General features: G+C 35.6%; 1 pseudogene across 1 annotated transcript; it reads left to right on the plus strand.

Annotated features, from left to right (window-relative positions):
• The first annotated feature begins 10,881 nt into the window (after nucleotides 1-10,881).
• LOC309857017 (small ribosomal subunit protein uS5 pseudogene) lies at nucleotides 10,882-11,829 on the plus strand (annotated as a pseudogene). The gene has a single exon. The product of its transcript is annotated as a small ribosomal subunit protein uS5 pseudogene (transcript).
• Nucleotides 11,830-15,662: the final 3,833 nt, after the last annotated feature.

A 15,662-nucleotide genomic window follows, 5' to 3' on the forward strand; every position in this document is an offset into this window, starting at 1 on the left:
TAGCTTCACCATTGCTACAGAACCATTTGTTTAAAAGATTGTATTTTGCTCTCTTGTATTGCTTTTGCTTTTCTATTAAATATAAAATATAATTGATAATATATATTCTGTTGCTTTAATCTAGTCTCTCTGTGGTATTACAATATCATGCTTACAATTATCGTTATGGTAAACTTTTTTTTAAGATTTTATTTATTTATTTGACAGAGAGAGAGATCACAAATGGGCAGAGAGACAGCCAGAGAGAGAGATGAGGAGAAGCAGGCTCCCTGCTGAGCAGAGAACCCAATGCCGGACTCGATCCCTGGCCCCTGGGATCATGACCTGAGCCGGAAGGCAGAGGCTTAACCAACTGAGCCACCCAGGTGCCCAATCGCTTTAGTAAACTTTGAAGTCAGTCCTCAGTCTTTGTTCTCCTTCAACACTATGTTGACTATTGTGAGTCTTTGCCTCTCCATATAAACTTTAAAATAAGTTTGTTAATATTAAAAAAAAGAACTTGCTGGAATGCATTAATTTTATAGATAAACTTGGAAACCAGTGACCTCTTGAGCTTAGCAGGAGATAGACCATGGACATCAGTTGTCACAGTGGTGCCTCTGGCAGAACCTATTGCAAATCCCTAGGCAAAATGAGACCTCAAGGATCTGAGAGAATGTCTAAGAAGTACTTGATACATCCCTTGGGTATGGTTTATTGAAGTGTCCACCTGTCTGAAAGCTGGGGAATCTAGATAAGGGAGGGAAAATTAGTTATGATAAAACATATCAACAAACATCAATAAATTTTGTAAAACTAATTGTCATGGCTCATATACAATATGACCAACAGAGGGACCATCAGAAGGAAAGCATCAGTTATGTTTATTGTGAAATTTTTTATTCAAAATAAAGCAATGTGAGGGGAAGACACAATGAGAAAATTACCATTTTTTAAATGGTAAACATCTTACAAAATGGAATAGGTTTTATATTCTAAGTAGTATATTGAAAAGTAAAACATTGGGGCGCCTGGGTGGCGCAGTGGGTTGGGCTGCTGCCTTCAGCTCGGGTCATGATCTCAGGGTCCTTGGATTGAGCCCCGCATCGGGCTCTCTGCTCCGCAGGGAGCCTGCTTCCCCCCCTCTCTCTCTCTCTCACTGCCTGCCTCTCTGCCTACTTGTGATCTCTGTCTCTCAAATAAATAAATAAAATCTTTAAAAAAAAAGAAAAGAAAAGTAAAACATTAAAAAATAAAATTTCAATGAAAAAAATTATTTAATTTTTAAAAAGGTTAAAAATAGCAGAACCATTTTTCTTATAACTGGAAAATACACTGTATATACATCTATCAAAATAACTTGTCATGGGGGAGCCTGGGTGGCTCAGTAGGTTAAAGCATCTGCCTTCGGCTTAGGTCATGATTCCAGGATCCTTGGATCGAGGCCCACATCGGGCTCCCAGCTCAGCAGGGAGCCTGCTTCCTCCTCTCTCTCTCTGCCTGACTCTGCCTTATTGTGATCTCTGTCAAATAAATAAATAAAAACTTTTATAATAAATATTTGAAAAATAACTTGTCATGTCTGGAATCAGGAGCATATGGAAAAAAATAATATCTGAGGACAATACTTCTGCCATGTTTTGTGCCTTGCTAATATTTTTAAACAGTCAGGCAAATTTTAGCCTTATTGAAATACCTGCTAAGATACCTGCAGTGCCTTTTGGAGCCCTATGACTATAAAAATTAATTGCAAATATTCAAAATGTTTACTATGGTGTCACTATTTAGGGCCACCACCAAGTATGTTCAGAAGTAAGCATAACTGTTACTCTTCCATAAGGCAAAAGGGCATATTTTCAGGAGTTCCATCTGCTGTACCAGGAGGTGAATCAAGTAATGATTTTTGTCTATAAAATAATTCACTTTTCAATCTAACATTCCTCATTCCACATTATAATAATAAAAACTAGGAGGAGACTAAAACAAACAAACAAATACAACTACAACAACCAGCTTTTCCTACAGTGGAAAAGTAAATATAACCTTAGGAGTAGCCTAAAATTTATTTTTAAATATTTTAAGATAAACGTTTTTGTTAGAAAACCATATATTTTATATTACTAAGAAATAACAGGCAACGTTTTATGAACTTCTAAAAAGTCTAGTTACTTGTATTTATCTATTAACTCATCTCTTTATGAAGTAGAACATGATCACACCTCTTGTATCTACCCAAGTTTGTATGCTTTGGTTGCTTTATGTTTGCTATTTCCTTGCTTAATTTTTACAATATTTGATACATAATAGTATCTTTAAGTCCATCTATGATTTCACAGAATTTGTTTGAACTTCATAAAAATGTACCATACTTTTTGCACTGTCCTTGTTTTACTTCTCTATTAGCTTTCCAAGTTTTATTCACTTTAGAGTGTGTAGCTATCATTTATTTTTACTCCTCCATAATGCTATGTTTACAAATTTGTATTTATCTGTACTTTTAAAAATATCTTAATTATATACCATTTCTCATCTCACGTAACACTCATGTTACTTCTACACTTATCAGATATTATGTAACTGAAAACCACAACTCAGCAACAATAGAACACCATTTTTCAAAATTAAATGGCTTACCAGAATTCTTTAATTCTATCCTTTATTTGTATTAGATGACCCTTTATTCTGGTATTTGGCATTGTTCATATGGAGGAAAGCTTATAAGTTGATATTCCATAAATAGAAGGACTTTTATGATCGATTAATTATTTTCATTTAGAATGCATAGAATATGGTTGATTTAATATTTCTTTCTTACTCTCTGCCTGGAACATAGTGCTATCTATGCAATAGCCACTAAAATATTAAGTTAATTACCTAGACTTTAAACTGCATATTAATAGGAATAGCATACAGAACTCTTCTCAGATTGGGACACCTGGGTGGCTCAGTCAGTTAAACGCCTGAGCCTTTAGCTCGGGTCATGATCTTAGGGTCCTGGGACTCAGTTCTGCAACAGATTCCCTGCTTAGCCGGGAGTTTGCTTCTCCCTCATCCTGCTGCTCCCCCTGCTTGTGCTCTCTCTCACTCTCTCTCTTACAAATAAATAAAATTAAAAAAATAAATTCTTCTCAGATAGCTAATATAGAATATCGTCTTTGTATTCATCAAAGGGAAAGTGCCATATAATAATGAAATCCAGACTACTTCAAATTCATTTTTTAACCAGTAAGAAAGTACTGGAAACAAGCCAAAAATGTCTTCAATGAATTAAAGAAATAGATTGATTTTCAATATCTTAATGTTTCTAATGTTAAATTGCAAGATTTTTATACTAGATATCAGTGTAAATATTCATTATACAAGGATATTCTAAAAATAAACCTGAGAAAACTACTTGACATATATGATGACAAAAACCAATGTCAGTTTGGGTAAAACTTACAACACCTACCACCTGAAACTCTTGTTCTATATGGTGCCATCTTGTGATGCTGGGCAGCGGCAGTGAGCCACAGCTTCCAGTCAGCTAGAAGATTACAGGGGTGAACACCTGATATTCTTACAAGCATTCTATATATAGAATATATATATAGAATATATATATTCTTCTTTTTTTATTGTAATATTTAATAAATTGCATGTGATATTTGATACTTTGTTATAAAATAGGCTTTGCTTAAGATGATTTTGCCCAAATGCAGGCAAATGTAAGTGTTCTGAGTATGTTTAAATAAGCTTAAGGTAAGCTATGATATTTGATAGTTTTGGGGTATTAAATGCATTTTCAATTTTTTATGTGTTTCTCTGTACATAGCCCCCTTGTAAGCTGAGGAACATCTCTATATGTATATGTAGCCTTGGTATGGCTTACATATTATTGGCATGAAACATCTAGAACAGTACGTGTGCCATAGAATTGTCTACAACATCAAACAAGTTTCTTGAAAACTTGTGCCAAAGGGGTTATGTCTTTAAGGATTCTTATTTCAGAAGGGTTCTCTCAAACGTAAGATTTTTCAGAAGTTAAGTGAAAATCTGACCAAACTAAACATTTTTCCATTTTCCCTAGTGAGCAAAGATAGCTAAAATCTATCTGCCATTTTCAACACTGTACTCAACGATTGTAATTCTAATTTAAGAACAGATTATTTATATCAAAACCACATGTTGGCCTAATCTTATACAATATTCATAAGTCACACTCAGACCCTTGGACACTTTTATTTGTTGAGTCTATATGGTACTACGGACATTCATCTTTTTTGACCTCATAGCTTCATGTATGTCTATACTTTTGAAAATACATGCATCATAGTTCCATTGTAAAATGTCTGGGTTATAAAATGTGCTATGCTATCAAAATGGTAATAAGAACATACAAATGACCTGATGTAATGAACTGGACCAGATTGCCAGATATCACATTGCATACCAGAAAGATTCAGTGGTAAGTTTTAAAATGGCCAGCTATACACTGACTGAATTATAACTCATTTAGCTTCTTTCTTTGTGTACAGTATTATACATTAGTCAGTATTATAGTAGATAAGTACTCTGGACAGATGTAAATATGCTGTAATAAAAAATGTTTTTCTTCTTTCTTTTAGTCCTTTTTACTTGTAAGACTAGCCACAAATACCACGCCTCCCCCCAAATAATTTGCAATCCAAATTTATCTCTAAATGAATTTATTGCACAGAAAAATATGTATATATATATATATATATATACACTTACAGAAGACATGTTCAAAAATAGTTACACAACAGCAGGGCCCTAAATGTAAGCAGTATAGTTGTTTTGTTTTGTTTTGTTTTATTTCTTTTAAAAAAAGAGGTTATGTGAAATATTAGGATTTTATTTCCAGGCGTAGTATTTCAAGACAGTTAACTACACCTATGGTGTCAACAGCCTCTTGTTGGCAGTATGATTTTATTGGCTCCATGGAATAACAGCAAGAATTTACTATTGCTTCTTTCTTTTATGACACACACAGAAAAAAAAAAATTGACACATTTGCTCAAGACCAACCAGAATCATTTTAACCTATCAAAATTGATGGGAGGCCTTCACTGCCAAAGTCACTGCTGCGTTTTCACAATTCACTGCAGACAATCTGCTACTCCCATTATGATAAAGGAGAGCAGAGTCATAATCAGGGAAGAAAGCTAGATTAATACTTGTAATTATCATTGAATATTTAGCCTGCTATAGGATTATTATTATTAGTGTCATTTGATAATTTTCTCTCATTTTATTAAACACAACTGTGAGTAATTACGCTACCTAATATTTCTCTGTATTGGCTGACTAGCTAGCAAACATTCATGAAAATATCCATTAGCCACACATATAAAATGCTGCATTATGATGCTGTTGAATCAGAACATACCACTACCTGATCCTGTAGCTCTTTGAGGATTTGCAAATCAATTAATTCTATGTTTATTGGATTCTTCCCATACAATTAGAAAATTTATAATCGAGTCCATGAACATTATTAGTTTTACCATTTTAAACCAGCAATCACACTTTGATTTTTACAACAAAAGCAGAAATATAAACACACACATTTGGATCAGTTTTCTCTTAGTCTGTCTGGACTTCAAAATCCTATTCCTCAAGATGATGCACACCAAAGTTCTGGATTAAACAAGAAATTAGATGGCACCTGAACACTTGGTTTAATATTCTCAAAAGGATTATGCAACTTCTTTCTTACAATATGACATTGTTTTACAAAGATCCACACTTTTATAATGTTAGTATTTATAATAATCAATAAAGTCAATTAATCATGATTAAAAATCAAACATAAAAATTTCTACTTTTTGCTTTTGCCCCCTCCATTTAGAACTTATTTATAGCCTGATAATTCAAAGGTCCCTATGTTTATGAAAATCTGGACAGAAATAGCTCTAAGATCCCATTCAGAACTTGATATTCATCTAAGTCTTTTGGCTCCATTTATCCTGAGAGCAAAGAGTAGGACAAAGGATTTGAGTACTGTTAGTTTATCTGGGAGATTATCCAAGGTAGAAAAGAATGGGAAAGTGATACAGTGAAGAAGCAACTTTGTCAAAGAGGTACATTGTTGATATAATTGTTGTGGATAGAAAATGAAGGCTTGCTTTTACTGAAAGGTCCTGAGAAACTTCTTTAAGTTGTCCTCATGAAGACCTGAAAACTGACAATTTTACCTATGGTTCTTATTTCCACTTCACTGAGAGCTGTCCTCAGAGGACATTAACTCTCCTACACTTTCAGGTTGTGTTGGAGACATTCTAAAATGAGAGAGAGAACATGAGATGCTATTAGTGTTAAGTAACTGCAATTTCCCATGGAACTATCCACCACAGGTTTGGCTATAATCAGGTGTTGGGCCTTGATATCAGAGGGATTTGAGGCAGTATCATTTTAGGTTAATCATTATATCTGAAATTTCCAAAAACTTCAACTGATGAAACTTTGATTATAAACCTATAAATATAACAATAAATCTACAGTATTCAAATTATTTTCATAGAAATACACAAACAAAGCATCAACTGATTAATATTTAAATGTTACAAAATACTGAACTGAAAGAATTTGGTCATATAACAACGTGTAAGAAGTAGAGCTTAGGTTTAGGTTAGAAGTCAGGATGCATTTGGGACTCAGTTAAGAAATTGAATGGAGGGACGCCTGGGTGGCTCAGTGGGTTAAGCCACTGCCTTCGGCTCAGGTCATGATCCCAGGGTCCTGGGACCGAGCCCCAAATCAGGCTCTCTGCTCAGCAGGGAGACTGCTTCCTCCTCTCTCTCTGCCTGCCTCTCTGCCTGCTTGTCATCTCTCTCTGTCAAATAAATAAATAAAATCTTAAAAAAAAAGAAATTGAATGGATGTCTGACTATCTTATAGGTTTGCTAAAAATCAGTGACTTTGTGTTCACGTGTGGCTATGCGGGAATTTTTAACTTTCTCTAAGAAGTTATTAGATTGATTATATAATGGCAGTAAAGGATGGGGAAAAGCAAAGTACAAACCCCATAAAGACAAAGACACTGAGTATGAGAAAAGAGTAATAGATAAGAAGAATCAATGCATTTGAGGAAAATGGGAATTGAAATACACAATGATTGTTGATTTTTTTAGATGCAGAAATCAAAACTAGCTTGCAAGAAGGAAATAACAGAAGACATGTTGTGAAAAGGCAGTAACGTGGAATAAAGGAGTAGGGAGAGCATATCAGGTAATTTGGATAGGAAGGAGTTAGGAGATAACTGCTTGATAAATTTTATATGGCCCACTTAAATGCACAGATTTCTCTTCTTTAATTTATATGGAGAACAGGGTGTCGTTTCTCTTCCCTTTCAGAGCACCCGAGGTGTACTCTTTCAGACTGAAAACCTGAAAAGCTCAGGACTCAGTTGCTTAAGCACAGCTGAGAGGACATATTTCAATTAAGATTTACAGTTTGCTGTAGGTAGTAGACTGTCAAAAGTGGTTTAACCATATTTTTCATTTAACAAGAAGACTACAGAGAGTGTTTTCTGGTGTTGGTTCAGAGTCTTAAGAAAGTCAAGTGAACTATCTTAGAGGTTTTCATGGCTTTTTATTCACAGTTGCAAAAATTGCTGTTGGAGTTCTCACTATTAAGCCCACATTTCTGGCAGAAAGATAGAGGTAAAAGAGAATGATATCTTGTACGACTGATACTTTGTCATATGGTTACAATGTAACTAGAAAAGAGACAATAAAATATTTGATGTTGTTTTAAGTTTCCTTGTTGTCAATCCCTCAGTGCTTTCTGATACTAAAGGAAAAAGTAGATGGATATTGACCTGGCAACTATCAACACCTGTCAGTCTCTCTTGGATAACCAATATCTCTATAATCTCTTCTTCCCAGTAAAAAAAAAATAAAATATATTCATAAACCACACTGTGCCATCTCAAGTTACTGCACCAAGATAAAATTACAATGATTTTCAGTTGTTCCAAATGGACAGAATACCCTTCCTTATGATATCATGTCTTATAAGATAGATAATTGGCTTGCTACCAATATACCCAGATGAGACTGTGGAAGAGACAGGAAAAAAATAATAATATTTATTTATTCCTTGGGTTGACCCTGTTTACACAGATGCATTACTATTAGAAAAGGTTGGTTTGGGACATTGGAATGAATTTACTTAAGGGTCTGTATGTAATTGGGTTGGAGAAAATTTTTAATTTCTACAAAAATTATTAGAATTCTATCTTATTCCCTTTTGATAATTTTCACATGTTAACAAAGCCAACGTTTTTGTCTAGCAGACAAGATCTTAAATCCTAACAAAACTCAATTTTTTCCTTTTTTTTTTTAAGTTTGAGAGCCTCATGTTCTCTCATGCTGCTTTAAATACAACTCAAAAAAACAAAAGGAGCTAAATGGGGCAGTAAACCCAGACTTTTTATTTTAATTTATTTATCTTATTTTTAATTAAAAAATTAAAGATTGTATTTATTTATTTGAGAGAGAGAGAGCATGAGTGGGGCAGGGGGATGTAGCTGCAGAGAGAGACTGAGAAGTATACTCCCTAATGAGCAGGAAGCCCGATATGGGGCTCGATCCCAGGATCCTGACTGAGATCATGACCAGAGACAAAGGCAGATACATGTGCAAAATCCCTTTTTTTCTGGGAAACAATACTTTACAAGAGATGTTTGAAAAAGTACTGGGGAAACAACTTTAATCAGAGATACAAAAATTTAATTGACTTCTGTAAAGCTACAGGGATCCAAATGATGGGAATCCCAGGCCGTTTAGGTTGTGGACCACAGAGTATTCTTCTTTGTAATATTTTATTTTCTTCCATGTCTACTAACTCCAGTCCAAGTTCACTGATCTCTTTTTAGATAGTGCAAAACATGGCAAAGAATACCAAACAAGTGCCCAATATTCTACATTTATTATATCATTTCTAACATATAGAAGTGTGTTATCAAGGCTGGTTCTGTGAACAAACCTAGTTATGCTAAAGTGTGTTTTGTTCTCCAAAAATTAAATTCATGATTATCACACAATTATAAAATACTTGTGTCAAGAATTTTTATTCAAAAATTAATAAGAGAAGCAGATATTAAAACTAGTTCACATGGTTATTTGGGATATAAGCAGAGTTGTGCAGCAGAAGTGCTCTGGGCCCATAATTTGGGTTATAGAATTTATGTTTTCTAATGAAAAATCACTAACTTGCATTATTGTTAACAAGAATCCTGTGCATTACCATCAGTTTTCTCCATTATAACCTCTTGCTCTACAGTTTGTAAATAACTTTGTCAATAGCAAGCTAATAAACGGGGTGACTCCAATGGATTGAGATAATCTCCAGAGTTTCTGCTACATAATGAACAGGACTCCATTGAAAGGACACCTAAGAGTTTATTTTGCCCAAAAATTTGATCACTTTTTTCACTGTCCTTACCTATTTTCCAAACCTAGTTCTTTTCAGTCTACAGACAACCCTGTATCTGACTGACTTGTTAATTCTGGGAATGTCTTGCAGATTAATTTGCTTGCCCGAGGTGGTTCCTCTAATTGATGTCTAAGAACCCTAATTAGTTAAGAAAACTTTTTTTTTAACATTTTCATTGCTATTTATTATTATTATTATTATTATTATTGCTAATATCTCTATTATAAATAATTCACAAGGGCATCTTTCTGACAAAAGACAAAGAGCTGGCTACTAGTAGAAAAAGTACATTTGACTCTGTCAGTGAAAGTGGTAAAGGGATTTGAGAAAATAAGGCAAAGCAGTGGAATTATGTGTTAAAACTTTAAATATTATAGACACATTTACTTAATTTCTAATACTGCTTATAATTAAAAAAGATGTTTTCCATGAACCACGCATTACAGCAAATATATTGTTTATACAGATTAAATTTTCATCAAAAGGGATGCCTGGGTGGCTCAGTTGGTTAAGCAGCTGCCTTTGGCTCAGGTCATGATCCCAGCATCCTGGGATCGAGTCCCGCATCTGGCTCCTTGCTCGGCCGGAGCCTGCTTCTCCCTCTACCTCTGCCTGCCATTCTGTCTGCCTGTGCTTGCTCTCTCGCCCACTCTCTCTGATAAAGAAATAAAATCTTAAAATAAATAAATAAATTTTCATCAAAAAATTATAAGTGTATTTTTTTGTAGGATCATGATAAGCATTTTGCAGATGAGAAAAGTGAAATTTAGAAAAGTATGTCTCTTCAAATCCCTCATACAATATCTGGCCTAGATAGAAGGATATACTATCACAATTGAGGAAGATAATTGAGATTACTTAAAATGATAAACTTTACTGTATAGGGTTTTTTACAAGTTTGCCACAGATTCACATTTTTTAAAATATATATCTATTTGTGTAAAGAGAATGCACTGAGAAGTAAAAAGATAGTGATATATCAGTGCTACCAACTAATGGCTATAATATCATCACCTTATTTATGAACAATGAAACAGTGTGTAATATTTAAATAAATTTAAATAAATTCCTATTTATTTTATATATTTATAAATTTAAATGAATTCCTATTTATTTATTATTAAAGAAATTCCTCTAACAAACAGTATGTTTTGAAGGTTGCTAGCAGGAAAGTGTTGTACGACATGGAAGTAATCAGAAAATGTGATCTAAAATTCTGCTTTCAAGGGCGCCTGGGTGGCTCAGTGGGTTAAAATTCTGCTTTCAAGAAGCTATAACAGTAAGTACTGAGCATTAGCTATTATATGCTATGGATGAATAACTGAAATCTACATTTGAAACTATTGGTACACTATATGTTACCTAATTGAATTTTAAAAAGTTAATAAAAAAAACCACTATTTTATAAAACAATATTCCCAACAGGCTCTTTTGCTTTAAAATACTCACTTTGTTTCCTCTCCGAGAGAACACCAAATGGCGGATGACGCCGGTGCTGCGGGAGGGCCCGGAGGGCCCGGGGGCCCTGGAATGGGAGGCCGCGGCGGTTTCCGCGGTGGCTTCGGCAGCGGCATCCGGGGCCGGGCCGGGCCGGGGCCGTGGTCGGGGCCGGGGCCGAGGCCGCGGAGCTCGCGGGGGCAAGGCCGCGGACAAGGAGTGGATCCCCGTCACCAAGCTGGGCCGCCTGGTCAAAGACATGAAGATCAAGTCCCTGGAGGAGATCTATCTCTTCTCCCTGCCCATCAAGGAGTCTGAGATCATCGACTTCTTCCTGGGAGCCTCCCTCAAGGACGAGGTTTTGAAGATCATGCCTGTGCAGAAGCAGACGCGCGCGGGCCAGCGGACCAGGTTCAAGGCATTTGTCGCCATCGGAGATTACAATGGACACGTCGGTTTGGATGTCAAGTGTTCCAAGGAGGTAGCCACTGCCATCCGCGGAGCCATCATTCTGGCGAAGCTTTCCATTGTCCCTGTGCGGCGAGGCTACTGGGGGAACAAGATCGGCAAGCCCCACACTGTCCCGTGCAAGGTGACTGGCCGCTGTGGCTCTGTGCTGGTGCATCTCATCCCCGCCCCCAGAGGCACTGGCATTGTCTCGGCCCCTGTGCCCAAGAAACTGCTGATGATGGCTGGTATTGACGACTGCTACACCTCGGCCAGGGGCTGCACTGCCACCCTAGGGAACTTTGCCAAGGCTACTTTCGATGCCATCTCCAAGACCTACAGCTATCTCACCCCTGATCTCTGGAAGGAGACTGTGTTCACCAAGTCTCCCTATCAGGAGTTCACGGACCATCTTGTGAAGACCCACACCAGAGTCTCTGTTCAGAGGACCCAGGCTCCAGCTGTGGCTACTACATAGTTTTATACAAGAAAAATAAACTGAACTAAAGCTTGAAAAAAAAATACTCACTTTGTAATGAGAGTCATTACTTTTGTCTAGCCAAATCTTATAGCACTGTTTATCCCTTCCCTGCTTTATCCCTTCCCAGTATCAATAAAGGCTCACTTGGGTTACCTAGAAGCCATGAGAAAGCTTGTAATAGATCTGGCTGGTTTTCACCAGCAATTTGACCACCATGTGCACAGGGAAGTCTATTGATAAAGGCTTTATTGCAATAAGTTGCAAATACATGGATGATTTTGAATTCTCTTTCTTGAGGTCTTGTTTCATGATAATAAATTTAGGGTGGCTTATTGGAATGGATGTTATTAACATATCTTCATAGTTATAAGCACATGGAATTGTAAAATAGATGAATGAATGTGGCATTACTGACAACTGTCCTCATTTTGAAATCAAATTACAGTGTACTAAGATGAGGAAGCAAAGCAGATTTGGGATTATGAGTGAAATAATTTTAAAAAGTATTAGGGGTATGATCGGACTATTGGGTAATTCAGTAGAAAAATGTCTACTGATTGAGATTCTGTGTTCCCTGATTTCAGAGAGAAGTTAAGATAAATAAGTAACACGAGGAGACTAGGAAGCCAAACATAAGTGATAATTTTGTGCCAGGGTGTGTATACATCTGTTTATCTTCTTGCTTTACCACTAAGGTTGCTCCTAGAGGAGAGTTTAAATATGTGTTGGAGCTAATCTCTGTGGATTACACAAGAAACCACATCCTACAGCTCTCCCTGAAACACCCCTTATGATTTCAATGTAATTTGGTTTTTGCATTTTTAGAAATAACAAAATACTTTGAAAACTCATCTACTTTATTACCATCACAAGTGAGTCAGCTGACTCCACATTTTAACACAGTGACAGTCACAGAGGAATGGAGGAATGAGTAGAGTTATCAATATATGTGCTTTTAAGAAGTATGACAGGGTAGCAGCTATTTCCAGGAACCAAAACATGGGTCAGCAGCTGTGCAGGAAAAGTGATGGAATAAATGACTCATTTCAGAGGAGTTCTATAACATATTAGTTCTATAATGTATCTTCAGCCCCCAATTACCCGCTTTGATCTAAAGATAAGGATTCACAGTTAAGGTCCCATTTATGATTTGACTGGTAGGGTCTGAATCATGTTTACTATTGTTTTGACTATTACTTGAAACCTATAGTAGTACTTGGGATATGTGTTGTGTATTCTGTGAACATGTGCTATTTTTAGATTAGATAATTTCTGTCTCGAACCCCTGTTCATTTGTTTGTTTTTGTTTATTTGATAGTGGTTTCAGTAAATGGATATATCTGAAAAATTGCAAAGCCACTATTAAAACAAGTTATTATTATATATAGCATGGAATTGCACATTCCTCCTTTGAATCCGACAGAGCTTCACCATATCCTTAACAATTTGGGAAAAACATGCTATTATTTTTCTTTATAAAATTTCTCCTGTTAGGCTGTGATGGTTGTCATCAGCAGTAACTCCTCTGAAGGCTTTGTCAAAAGAGTTGAAAAAATTGGAAAGGTGTGTGAATGAAGCTGTTTGTTGAATATAAAGAAAAGAGCATTGAAATACAATTCACACTCTTACTTCTCCTTCTATGCTTTCAGATGTTTGTCATTTGAAAATTTTGCTTCTAGAAGAGATGCCCTATATAATTCTTACTTTAAGGAGCAAGTTGCTTTTATAATTTTTTTATTATTCTACCATTCCAGTATTTCCATTTAAATTAAATTCAATACCATTTAAAAAAAATCAAAAGTGCAGCCAGTATTCAATTCCTGGGCTAAATAATTTTAGAAAGCTTTGTGTTATTGAACCTACGGGGTTTTTATGTAGTTTTAACTCTTTCTTTCTGTGATTTTTCCCATTAGTCATGTAAGTGACTGCAATATAACAGACATTGAGGATAAAGAAGGACTGAATAGAACAATCCTTGGCCTCATGAAGTTGAGAATCTAGCAAGGGAGTCAAACAATTCAATCATTCAGAGACAATTTATTGAGTGCCTGGCCTAAGATGAGCACAACAAAACCCCAGCCCAGAGGAATCATTTTAATGGGAGAGATAGATAATAGGTAAGCCAACTTTAAAAAAAAAAACGTACTGATTTTTCTTTAATAGAGATGCATATTTGAACTAAATAAGCACATTTTTAAAACAGCAGTGATTGAGAAGAGGTTTTTAAACTGAGTGGTCCAAAAGGGCCTCCCTGAAAAAGTCTGCTTTGAACAGATTTCTGAATAATATCAGCTAGGAAGCTGCGTAAAAATCTCAGGGATGGGTGATTTTTCCAGTCGAAAAACTGTAAAGGCTCCAAAGTCACAATAGAGCTATAAGTTTCTCTAATAAAGTAACTTCTGACAAAGAATGAGAAGAAATAACTAACCCAGGTTTGAAAGAAAAGGGACAGACTTTCTATGGAATTCATATTTAATTAAAGCTCTAAAGGACAAAAATACAATAGAGCAAAATTCTGGTCACGCTGATATACCTAACGAAAGTTCATAAGCAAGGTGTGGGTAGCAAAGAGTGTGTGGGAATGTTGGTAAGAACAGTGGGGAAGAGTCATCCCTGAACATGTTCTTAAATGAAGCAATTCTTGGGTTGTTTTAAAGGGTAAATTGGAGTTTGCCTAAGTGATTAGAGAAGGATGCCTCAGCTTATGGAAGTTCAAAGCCATAAAGATGTGATAAACTACTGCAGATATTTTCATGTATATTTGTTGTTGCTTCTAGTAATGGTGATCTAAAAACTCCTACTTAAGACAACTAAAAATCCAGACAAAATAGCTTTTAAAGTTAAAAATATCAGAATGATTATAAAAATAAGTGAGGGATTACTGGGCCAAAATACGAAATACAATGAGAGCCTAGAGATATATGCCCTGAAGCCATTTTAGCTATGAGAGCATTTGAAACTGCTAAAACACACTGAGCTGTGTTGTTCATAGACTCTTGATACTAGAGAAACAAAATTCAAAATCCAGCAGCAATCAAATTTGAGGACTTTGGTACAACCCAAATTTAACTTGAGATCCCCAAAGCACAAGGAGAAGCAGAAATAAGACTATAGCCTACCTTGCCTTCTGTGTAACCTGAGAAAGTCAATCACTGAATTTGGAGTATGATTGTCTTGTAGAGTCTCAGATATAAGAGAAAATCCTACCAAGGAGGACCATACCATTATTATAGCTCTTAATTATCCCTACTCAATAAGAGTTTCAAATATAATGTCTTGAACATAGCAAAATGTAACAAAGCACACAAAGAAAAACCATTAACAAGATTTGATAGACAAAATGGGATTAAGTATGATGTTAAAATGATCAATAAAGATTGTAAAATGGCTTGATTACTCTGCTCAAAGAAATGAGAGGGGAAGCAAATTGAACCAAAAACTGACACTAAAAATGATATTGAGAAAGGTTTTATAAATGAACCAAATGGATACTCTAGAACTTTAAAGATATGACAGCTAATTTAAGGTACCACAGGGGTGCCTGGGTGGCTCACTTAATTAAACCTCCAATTCTTTTTCCTTTTTTTTTTAACACCTTAATTTTATTTTATCTCTTTCATTTGGCTCAGGTCATGATGTCAGGGTTGTGAAATAGAGCCCAGAGTTGGGCTCTGTGCTGAGCCTGGAGCCTGCTTAAGATTCTTTTCCCTTCTTTTTCTATCCCTCCCTGCACTCTCACTTGCTCGCTCTCTCTTGCTTGCAAATAAATAGATAGATAGATAGATAATAGACAAAGAAAAATAAAAGCAGATTATGAAAATAAATATAAAGATTTTGAAATGAAAACAAGTTCAAAATAAAATAGAGAAGACCT

Source organism: Mustela nivalis, assembly GCF_964662115.1.
Source record: "Mustela nivalis genome assembly, contig: HAP1_SCAFFOLD_195, whole genome shotgun sequence".
Lineage (NCBI taxonomy): Eukaryota > Metazoa > Chordata > Mammalia > Carnivora > Mustelidae > Mustela > Mustela nivalis.